We start from the raw sequence: 13,315 nt of genomic DNA on the forward strand, positions 1-13,315 counted from the left end.
ACAAGTTCATAGGTACTTTATGCTTTCTTTGATTGATGTCTTGCACTACCATTGAGGATGTTAATTTAGAGAAAATAATATTAATATTGCATGACCATTGGATATTAATTATAATTGTATGAATGATTAGTAATCACAAGGAAATTGAATTTAAAATTAAATGAAAAAAATAACATAAAGGATTGAATGAGAAAATTTATATGCCCTAAGTTCTCTCCGATAAATTCAACTAAGACGTACATTGTATTTCTTGTTCTCAATTTATTAATTAAGTTTATAAATTTTTGTTTTAATTAATTTCACATCTTTTATACTTAAACAATTGAATCAAAAAAATTTTAGTAATTGGAAAACAATCTTTGTAGGACAATAATTTGATAACTTAATTTTAGAACTCTTTATTACTTCTTGACAGGTATACTTACCCACTGAATAGCATGTCAATTAGAGTCTTGAGTTAAACGATATGCGCATATTGTATCTTTAAGTCTACAGCTCCAATCCTTCTGGATAGGGCTAACACTATTTTGAAGTATGAATTTAATCTCTCTATTGGACATTGTTGCTTAGTGAGTGACATTATACTTCATTGTACTTCTGCAATAAACTCTACCATTTTATTATAGAAATGTGTCCCACAATTACCGATCAAAGTCTTTGGAATGCCAACCCTTACGAAGACATGCGACTTAAGGAAAGCTAAAACCACCTTAGAATCATGAGTAGTGTGAGTAGCTTTGGCTTCTATCTATTTAGAAACATAGTCCACAACTAGAAATATGTAAATATTACCATTAGAGGGAGGGAAAGGTCTCATAAAATTGATGTCCCATATATCAAACACCTCACAAGTAAGGATGAGGTTTAGAAGCACTTGGTCCATGTTTTCATAACAAGTATGTGTCACAAAACATATTAAGCCTTCTAATTGTTGCAGAGAGAAGTAAGGGAGGGGAGCCCCCAAGTGTAGTATACCACAAATTCCACAACTTGTTCATGTCACATTCCATGTGAAACTTTATTTACACTTGATTCTAATACTCACTCTCTGTCAGGAAGCTCATTTATTGTTAGCAGGGCACTCTCACACTGATCAAGGGTGCCACCATCAACTCTCTCTGTTGAGCCTCATCTTCTCATTTGAGCTAGTCACCTAGATTAATATGGCTCTGTTGGGGAAGTAAGTAAGGGAGGAGAGCTTCCAAGTATACGACACCAAAATGCAACAAAAAATTTTAAAGTAATGAGTTCATAGGTTCATCTCCTTATAAACTTCTCAACTTGTCCAAGTCTTGTCCCATGTAAGACTTTATTAACACTTGATTCCAACACTAATGATTTGATCTTAGCATGACTTCCACAAAACTATATCATCCCATGTATAGTAATTAACATCGCTTTTGATCTTATCCTTCACATTCTTAGGTAAGTCACTTGATAGTGATTTAGTTACCAAGTAGTTGATAATATCAATACGTCGGGGACTATGTTCTTGAACTGAGAATAATCCCTCATCTGGAAAATCATCTTCCAAGGGACAAGAAGATTCACAAGTGGTGATTCTAATGAGATGATTTGCTATCAATTTTTCTCCCTCTTTCTTGTCTAAGATGGTCAAATCAAATTCTTACAGCTAAAGTGTCCACCGTATGAGCCTAGGCTTAGCTTCTTCTTCTTCTTTTTTTAAAACAAATTTTTAAGAGCTACGTGAACAAAGTAAACAACAACTTTGGTGGCAAGAAAGTATGGACTAAATTTTTTTAAATGATAACCAAAAGTTCTTTTTCTGTTGTAGTGTTGCATTAACCACTATACAGCATCCTTGAGGCAGTAGTGTAGTTTGAATCTGCGTATAAAAAAGAAAATATATTAGACTGTATATGTCAATAATGTATGATTATAGTTGAATATATATTTGTTTGCTTTATATGCTTAACAATTGTGTTTTTAAAAGTTTATTTAACTAAAATAACAAAGCATCATAATTTTTATCAAATCTTTCAGACTTAATAAACTGTTTATTTAAATAAATATAAATGATATATTATTATTATTATTATTGTAAAATATTTTATTATAATATTTTAAAATTATATACTTATTAATTTATTTAAAGACTTGTTGGTCGATATATAAATATAATCTATTATCTAATTTAATATATATATATATATATGTATATAATTTAATATATTTCAGTATATGAAATAAGCTCTTAAATGACTTCTAGACCGAGACTTAGACAAGTTAGCCATAAAATAGTTAAAGTATTATCACATCTCTAGTTATATTATTCGTAATTAAATAAAATAATTACAAAAATAAGAAAATTGTGGTCAAAATAGTAAAGTAATCTAATTTAAATAAAATTATTTTTTGTATTGAATATGTATATAAAAAATTAACTAAAATGTAATATTTATTTAACAACTTAAAAATCTAAAATTGTCGAAATATATGATCAGGTTAAAAACATCTTTGCCGGTACAACATCAGGCAATAGAAAGCTCGTTGTCAAGCATATCAACTAATTAATTATTTGATTAGGACCAAAAATTCATTACGTTGCAATAAAGATTATTCAAAGTTGTGAAAAGTCTTGTCATTATTAAAATATACTAATCATATTTCAGATTGTTTATTAGCAAATAAATAGATAGACAGAAAGTACTCATGGTTAAATTCCAATGGTACGTACGTATTGTCACTGTTATAAGTGTTATTTTATTAACGTAACTATTGATTCAGAAATATAATTTCTTATATAATTTTAATATTTTTAAATGTACAATTTAGTAGTAATTATTTATTTATATTTAAATAATACATATTGTATATTAAAATAAAGTAATATAGCTGAAGTATATATGTGTTAATTTTACTCAACTCAATATTTGTATTTAAATTTTTTAATATGTACATAAAATTAAAATTATGCAAAGATATTTAATTTTAATAAACTTGATATCCATGAAAAAAAAACATCAACATAGAATAACTTTTTCCTCTTGGTTGATTTAGGAAATTGAATCCGTGGAAGATTTCAATTGCATCTATGATTTACTCGACCATAAAAGGTTAACGTTGATAGCTAGCTACCATTATTTATCTGTCTCTACATTTCATAAGAGAGAGGCTATAGATAGCTATTTTATTAGTCAGGTAACAGCAAAATGTAAGGAGTAAAGTTATTGCTATTAGTCGTTGTTGTTATATCTTATATTGATCAACTGAACTTAGTGCATATCTTTTTCTCACGTCAGACACGTCAAATTTGGAAATCAACTCAGAGTTTCAATGGAACTTAATCTTTATGTTTTTTGTGTAAACGCTTTTCGGTGGACAATGACTTGGAAAACTTACCAATGTTAACCCTACATTCAGACAAGCTTGAAATGGAATGTGATTATGGTCTCTTACCATATAATTAATATTCATCTTTCATTCTGCACTTGGACCCATTATTCCTAATGCTTGTTTGCACTGTCTACAAACTCTTTTTTTAGAACGATCTTAACGTACAAAATTATCAAGTGAAAATTTCATTTTAATTGCATGAAGTATTAAGGTGAAAATTTAATTTTAATTAAAATATAACATTAAAAATTCTATATTATTAGTCTTAAATTTTGTTCTTTCTTTAACAGTAAAACGATTCTTACCATTATTATGCTTTAAAGTACTTGTCTTAGTCAATTCCAGCCATTGATTTAATGTTCGAAATCGAACTTCATTAACTTAACCTTCTTTTCCAAACTTGAGTCTTGTTTAATAGTACTGTTTGAATTTATTACTGTTCGTTTTATTTCACTATGTCATTTTTTAATTTTATATTTGTGTGTGATGTCGTTTTATGTTAATTGAAATAACGGAGTTCTTAACATGGTACTCTGAATCATGGTAAAACCCCGTGAGGCGCACGATTCCGTAGCCTTAAAGATTTCCTTGATCAGCTTAGTCTTTTTCAAATTTATCTTTTCCAATGTAAATTTTTTAATTCAACACGTCTAATATCTCTAGTAAAATTTGCATTTTTATTTTTTAACTTTTTTTTACGGTATAATTTCATTTTCTATTATTTTATTTTTATGTATTACGGTTATCCTTTCATTTTAATATTACCATTGATTATTCACTAGAACCTCATTAAAAATTATATTCTTGATAAAACAATAAACTTAGTAATTTTGACCAATATAATTATCTGTGTAGATTATTGTCAATATGTAAATTTTATGTTCTATGCAAAACGAAGGGAAAATGGGTTATGAAGCTAGAACGATTACATTATGGTTTTAATTTTAGTCAATAAAATTGAAAAAATTTAATGTATTGGTCACAAATATCTAATGTTTAAAGCAAGTCCTTAAATGAAAAAAAAATTAAAAACATATTCGAAATTTTATTTGATGAAAAATAATTCTTATAGTCCAAACATCAATTTCTTGTTTTAATTAATGAAATTATAATTTTTTTATTAATTGGTTTCGATTTAATTAATTAATTTTAATAATTATCAAAAGAAAAACTCAAATTTCAAGGAGATTTAACATAATTAGGATAAATTTTCATTAAAGTAAGTCATATCTAAAGTAAATATGAATCAATCTATCTATCTATACATAATTAATTTAAAGTGAATCTTCACTTTAACCCACCCATTAAAATTTTAGAATGGATAGTTAGCTATTTTTTTTCTAAAGGTGAATATATATAGTACTTTTCCTTATTTATTCTAAAAACAAATTTATCCCCCTCCTTGTGTTCTTTTAACAAAAGAAGTTAAAATTTTAACTAGAAAGTTCAGCCAAAGTCTCCATCAGGATTCATTGTCATCATATAGGTGATGGTGAAGCATGCTGGATTATATATGATGTTACTTCATATGGACCTTCCAACAAACTGTGTCAATGAAAAGTTCATTCATACGCGCTAATAATTGAACATTTCTAAGAAGCATCACACTGATTAAGCAAGCTTGGACAATTTTTAGAGAAAGAAGGATTACAAAATTGAACTTTAGTCACTTCGGGCTTAGCTCTGGTGATTAGTAGAACTTCTTGTGAATAACGATTCAAGTAAGTTTAAATCATAATACGCGTTTTCTTATCCTCCTAGTCATGAAACCATTAGCTGTATCCTACGAGCAATGACCTGAGATTAAATTCGAAAATAATTGCATTGCGTTCATATTTTGAACTTGGGCAATTCTGATTTATTTTCTGTTCCTTCAATTGAGCAATGAAAATGAAACATTTAACCCTAAACATTAAAGAAATAAAAAATCCATTTGACTCAACCTTCAGAAGCCGATTGTAAACATAAGATCTCTCTAAGCTTGTTTTCAGAAAAATCAAAATAGAAAACGGGGGAAAAAAAACTAGTCAAGGGCATTTTTTTATTTAATCACGAAAAGAATTGCATAGAACTACTTATGGAAATATAATTTAACCAAATTACGTAGCAAGGAACACCAAAGTTCTATCCTATTGGATTTGGTCACAGTTTTTGTTTTTTCTTTTTTAATTGTTAATCATTGTTAATCTATTTCTTATAATATATTAACGATACAACTTTAAACTGACTTTTATCCGAATTTTCACCCCGTCGACGTGATACATCTGGCCTTAAATCTCATATTTATATATCAATAATTATACAGGGGTTGTTGCCAGCTAACTAAATCCTGTGAAACATGAAAACAATTGAATGCATCAAAGAAGAGAAAATTTTGTATGTAATATAACGTGAAGAAAGTAACCAATTTGTCCTGCCAATTCACACTGTAATGGACTGTTCTTCTTTCATTCAATTAATCGGATTAAAGCAGTGAAGGTGAAGAAAACCGTGTAAACCAACAACAGATGAAAGATTGGCTGACGTTAACTGATATTTAAGACAACTATTAAAATTATTAAAGTGATAATTAGTATTACGATCGGAATACTGTAAAAACAAATAATTTTTTTTTGGTAGCATTAAAGTATTATATATTTAAATACATGGACAGTGTAATTTTTTTTATACTGTCATCCAATTATTTATTCACAACTTAAAATTATATATCCAGTATTTTAATAACTTCTTTTAGTATATAAGTCTTTGTTTAACAAAAATTAAATTAATAATGTAGTTTTTAATGTTTATATTAATAGATAACATATTAGACTATTGATACAAACTCAATGTTAATATTAATAGTGGTATGGAGAAAAATGATATCTATATTAATAGTTTATTTTTTATTAATATATATATATGTATGTATGTATATGTATATTAATGAAGTCTACTTAATTAAATATTAAATTAATATATTGAATGATAATTTTTTTAACGATGTCTACAAATTAGAAAGCATATGGTAGATTGTATGAATATTTTAAGGCTTATCTATTCATCAATTAATCACCTAAAGAAATTAAACAATAAGAAATGTGTCAAAATAATTTTTTATTATTAACTAAAATTTATTAAAAATGTAAAAATAATGTGAGTCTTACTATTAATTTAATTATTCTAATTTAATAATTATGTTTTTTATATTTTTATAATTTGCAATAAATTTTAATCAATAACTAACGATATATAATTTATTAAAGAATGTGTTCTTAACTGCTCTTTTAAACCAGATATGGGCATTCAGTCCTTGGTAGATGGTAGCTAATCCCTTCAATGTAGAATTTGAGGATGTAATAATGTCTTGAATTTTGAATGAACAAATTATTGTGGGAATGATGGTTCCTATTTATATCGTACACCACACATGGTAACCCATGAGTAGCTCAACATGGAAAGCCGTGGGTTTCCAATTTCACAAGGAAAAATCGATCATTTGCATGATTGGATAACACTGATATTAAATATTGCGAAGCTGCCTTGTAGCTATGGCTTATAAAGTCAATGAACCAAGCAAAATTCATGGTGGGCTGCACCTCACTGACGAGAAGTTTTCTTCAGATTTCATCGATCCCCGTTAAGATTTTCTGTACCTTATCAAAACTGTGTTTGTTTTATTTTTAGAAAGATAATCAGCTTCAAGTACATCCATATTCCTCTCTTCTACTGTTTCCTTGCTAACATTATTATGGAAGATATTGGCATGCATGTATTTATGGGTATAATATCTAATCAACCCTTTTTTGGGGACTTTTTTGTAAGCCGATAGGAATATTATTGATAAAAGCAAACTTTAGCACAAGATATACTCAAGCTCAGTACAAGAGTATTTAATTATATAAAAAATATTGAACACTAAACAAATTTGGTAACCCTCAATACTTAATGCACCCTCACTTGTTGACATGAAAACTTTCTCTGAAGATTGATTCGTCATTCTGTGTTTATGTGTGACATTCACTGACAAATATACAGATACTTTGATTTGATAGTGGATCGTTAATTTGGTAGTGCTGCATCGAAATAAGTACGAGTTATATATATATATATATATATATATATATATATATATACACGTAAAATTTATTTAACTTGTTAAGATTATCCACAGTAAAAAAATTTATTATATAATATTAAAATATTTAATAATATTAATATATTGAGTTGAATTAAAATTTAATTTTTTAATAAAGTAAACTATCTATAAATTATTATCATGGGCAATGTTGTATATGTTAAAATAGTTATTTATTAACAGTACTTAGCTAAATTTAATTTTAATAAAATAATTATTTATTCTTTAAAAAAATCATTTTTCGAAATGAGTTATATTAAACAGAAGGAAATCATTTATATGTTGCCTCTTAGGTTCTATTTGTGTTATTTATTAGTTAAAATTATAATTTATTTTAATAAAAAATTATATTATAAATTATTGATGTAAAGTTGTAATTTTATTAAAGAACAACAATAAAAATATATATAACATTGCACCTAAATTTTGTCTTAAATGAAATTAGTATTAAATGTTGCAAATACTTTTCTTAAAATTATTTGCTTACAAAAGTTAGTTCATATATGTTATATCAGCAGGCATACATATCTTTGTTGTCGTCAAACTTTTCCTCTAATTGATGCTTAGTGCATGTCATACATTGGTGATTTTTGGTGATTTTGATTTGATTTACTTCTCACTGATTTGCTATTACTTGGAAGTTAGTATCTAGACCTAATTTCTTTTCTCTGTTGTGACATTCAAATTCCTCTGTTTGCTTATAAAGGTTGTATCATCAGGATCTCAACGGGTCATTGAAAAAATCTAAAGCAGATAAAATAAAGACAGGTAGATATTAGACCCAACAATGTCGCTTAAGGTTCAAGTTAACCAAAGAAAAAGGAAGACAAAAATATAATTATAAATAAAAGGTCACCGCAGAGTGTAGACAGTGTTCACCCATCTTAATCCCTTGTTTGAAGAGGTAAAAGAAACGGGAAAAAATATATTACAAATTGTAACAATGAATGACATGATAATCCTTCCATGTGGTTCAGATTATTAGATAACATTTGTTTATCTTCTAATCAAAACATAATTGGTTAATTAACATTCTTTTCAGTCTTTGTCATGGGTTAGCTCATATCACCAGGACCCTACTTGTCAACCACTTACAATTTATATATATGGTGTTCGTGATATCATCTTGATTCGGAGCATGTGCTTCGCTTATTCTTTTAATTACCATGTTTTCTTCTATCCTGGCCCTTTGAGTCTCCACTACATATATAATATATTAACTTGTATATTTTTATTGTCTGTACATAGCAGAGTCTTTTTTTTACTCAATCTCTTATTTTTAAAATACTGTGACTTGGTTTTCTTAAAAAATTATTCTTCTATTAATTTTTTATTTATTTGTCTTTACAATATATATGCGTACTCTCATTACTAAAAGCAAAATTTTCCTTTTATAATAGTTTTAACTATTTATTATAGTAATGTTAACTGTTATATATTTAAGCATTGTAAAATTATGATAAGTTATTGCAGCACCTTAACATCGTTGTAGAAGATTAATCTTTAATAATTCCTGCTAACAAAATCATTTATGATAAATATTTTAAACTTTTCACAAAAATCCTTTATACTGCTTTACTAAAAAGAATGTAGTTTTATAACAGTTTCTTTTAAATATTATAGGTTCTACTGATAATAAGAAACAAAAATATGATCTACGTACCTTTTCTTTCACTTGAGAGTATCCACGATCCAATCCAAATCTACTTTCATATTTGAAAAAATAATTTTATTTCTATGAGACCAGATGGACCATATTGTAAAGCACCAAATCACATTTCATGCATTATTAATCTTAAAACGATTAAAACCTTCTTGATGTCGAAAATGTTATTTTGGATTACCTAGTAATGCTCCTTGTTTACCAAGTTTCCAGCTTTGCATAACACTCCGTTAAAATATCTTAAGCTAGAATATTTTATTTATACTTGCACATAGTCGTTGTTTTCAAATAAGTGTACTCATTTATTGGTAATAAAGCTGGTATTTAAGACAAGTTTCATCTCATATAGACTGTTTGCCAAGTACTAAGATAGTCAAACATTAAATTATTTTAAACAAATATGTAAAAACTAAAAGTTAAAATAAGATTAAAAAATGACAGAAAGCTAGAAAAGAAAGAGATCAAAGAATCTCAATGAACACAATAAATCACAGGTAAAATTTCAATTATGAAAAATCTAAGGCATCTAGATTTCTCTATACAATTACTAATTTTTTATAATTTATTTTTTTAATTGTTAATCACCTACTTCCTATTTAATTAGGACTAAGTGAACATGTAATATTATATTTCTTTTTTTTTTTCTCAAATTATCAATCAATCTTTGTATTATAACTGTAAATACACTATTTAAAAGGTAAAACATTAAAGTGAACTATTTTTTTAATAGTTTTTCACGTGTATTTTTTAAAATTTGTGTAAGAATTACACACTCTTTCGTTATAATTATTTTACCCAATTTTTTAATTATGTTATAAATTTTAAAGACAAAACTGTTATTTAACTTTTTTAATCTAATATAAATTTTTCAATTTTTATGAATATTTATAATTTTTATTATTTTATATACATTTTTAAATTATTTATAAATACTTATTTTTTATATTTATAAAAAAATTTCTTATTATCTTAAATAATTTTTTAAATTTTTGGTGAATGTTTATGTTTACATTTATAAGATTTAGAATACTCAACATATTATTTGTAATACTCACTCAAAATTCTTAGCAATTACTTCATATGGTAAAAATATTAATTGAATAAAAATTATCGTTTACAATTATTATAATTTTATTAAATTTTTATATTTTGATTCATATTATTTATGGTTATAAAATTAAATTAAAATATTTTTTAAATCATTTAAAATTATCCTAATTCTAATTTTTTAATTTAGTCTTTATAATTTTAAATTTTTTTAATTAAATTATTAATAATCAACATTGTTATATATCTGTTAAGTATCAATATCATTATATTTTTATATAATTTTGAAATTATCTGCTTTCATTTTTTATAATTATTTTTTATAAGTAATTTATTTTAAAAATTCTTAAATCATGTTATTATCGGGTGATATCTGTAATGTTTAATTATTATTAGCACATCGTAATTTTGCATGCTAATGGAAATGAGTTTTTTTTTTTTTATCTTTTACTTATTTGTTATAATAAAACATTCATCTAAAGTTGGTATTAAAACTTGAATTTGTGATGAACAAAGTTAATCCCTAAACCTGAATATGTTGTAAAAGTAATTTGAAACCTCTTTTCTTTTTTAGTACTTTCTGATTTATCATATTTTAGTAGTTGTGTAATGAATATGTAACTGTAAATATAGTTTGAAATATAGGTCTACAATTTAGATGTTGAATTATTTATTATTTAACAATAATAAAATTTTAGAATTTATAAAAAATAGTCATAAAAAATAGTCATAAAAAATAAAATAGGTTAATAAATTAGAAATGTCATGTCATTGATATTTGATTAGAAATATAAAAATATTGATTATTAGAGATTTAATTTATAAGATTTAATTAAAAATATTAAAAATTATAAAGACTAATTGATTAATTTAACTTTAAAATAATTTATCTATATATATATATATATAATATATATATAAATTTTATTTTTAAATTATTAACTAGTTATTTGATCATTCTGAATTCCTTGATACAATTTATTCTATAAATTTATTATTAATTGTATTTTTATTACTAATTAATCAATTAACACGGAGTACAAAGCAACAAGAAAATTTCAATAAGTAAAAAGGGAAAAGAAAAAACACAAACTGGCTTAAAACTAGAAAATGAATTGTTCAATATGTAGGATTTGTCATTACCTCTAGATATGACTTCAGTTATTTGTGATCAACAAATCCACAGTCATAATATAAATCAACCAAATTTTCTCAATGAAAAGAAATAGAAATCTCCTGTAATGAAATAGAGACGTCACAATGCTAAAGAATTCTCTCTCTAAAAACAAAAACATCGTTCACACTCAATTGAAAACGTTACAAAACAAATCATGCAAATAAACTTACACAGCACACCCACTTTAAAATTAAACTTTAAAAAGACCATTTAGTTATAAGTTTTTTTGTCAATTGTATATTACTTCATTGTTTTCCAATTGTATATTAATTTTCATCTCTCTACATAGCACACCATAGTAATTTGGTTTTTCCTTGGATTGATTTGGTTTGAATTTTTATCTATTAATATTTTTCACCCGAAAATGTCACCTTTTCAAAGGATCCAACTTCAACAAAAATGTTTTTAACAATATTTCGTTATTGTTTTTGGAGCAATCTGGATTGTGATCTCTCTAGCTAATTAGCATCCGAGACTAATTTTCCCATGTCCATGCATTCTATTTTCGGTCTTGAATGGGTGCTACATTGATCAATGTTAGAAGTTCCTCCATTTAAGGTGTTTCCCATTCAAAAATGTCCCTCTGCCAATGAAGGTTCCACCACCGATTACCATTTTCCCACATCCTACTTCAACTATATACTCTTTATATTTTCAAAAATACTGTGAATTCTTTCAAATCTTTTGTTGAAGATTGTTTTCCCCATTAATACCTGCTTCCAGAAAGATATATCGCTTCGATCTCCTACAACTCTTACGATTGTTTAACCATTCTCCCCCAAGACTACTAATTTTTTTCCTATATCTTTTCACCAAATTGAGCCCCTAGAAAACATATTCTCATTATTTACAACACTAACCTTTTTATATTTTAATTTTTAAATTCTGCAGCATAAATTACTTTTTTTTTTCAATAACATTCTTCATTTTCATTTACCAATTTAGCCAGTATTAAATGTTTTTTTATTAATAATAAAATTTATTCTTCATCTATATTCTTCATTTTTTTACCACTGAGTAATAAATGTAATTTTTATTCTTTAATTTTTATCCTATATATGATTATACATTATCGAAACTTATTTAAAGTGAATCATTTTTTTTCTTGAAACCCTTGAAGTATATATTTATCAGCGATAAAACAATTTAAACAACATATACATAGTCATCAGGTTCAACTAACATGTTGATATATTATATTAATCTGTTTTGTTTCACATCTAAGTAAAGGGCGCTTGGACTGTTCTCTTTAATTTGTTTCTTGTCAAGTTCTTTAGTATCCGTACAAACCGATCTGTTCAGTGTACACCTTGTAAAGCTCCGAGAAACGAATTGAAGAAAGGAAAAATTCATGTGTCACTTTTGGATCAAAAGAAAAAGCTCAACACAAGGCCAATGAGAAACACTAACCAATGTACTTGATCGTGAAGAGAACAGTAACTCAATTAACATTACATTATCTATCAATTATTGTCTGTAAACAGGAAGATATATATAGATGGCTTGTTCTGAACCAAACCCAAAACAAAAATTGAGTAATTTTGAGGGACAAAATTTAATAAAAATATTTCTCCTTTAATTTTTGAAGCATATTGTGTGTATGAAAAAATTATACACAATATTTATTAGAATTTTGAGTACAAACCTGATTCAAGAATGTAAAAGAAAATATGTTTAAATGTGAATGACTTATTTGTAAAAAAAACCTTATTTGTATATCCTTTACTTTGTTAACTCGTTAATCTGTCACTTCAGTATCGAATAATATTAATTTAATTTTAGTTTAAATATATAACAGAATAATAATTCAATGAGGAGATGTAACAAAAATAATTTCGATGAAGAGCTTTCAAAAGGTGAAGCCAACAAAGCTTACGAGAGCGCGCAAAGAAAAAGAATAAAATAAAATAGTGAGACAAAAAATAATATGCAAGGTGGGGGCAAAAGATCTTAT

Source organism: Abrus precatorius, unplaced genomic scaffold (assembly GCF_003935025.1).
Source record: "Abrus precatorius isolate BTA unplaced genomic scaffold, Abrus_2018 Scaffold11, whole genome shotgun sequence".
NCBI lineage: Eukaryota > Viridiplantae > Streptophyta > Magnoliopsida > Fabales > Fabaceae > Abrus > Abrus precatorius.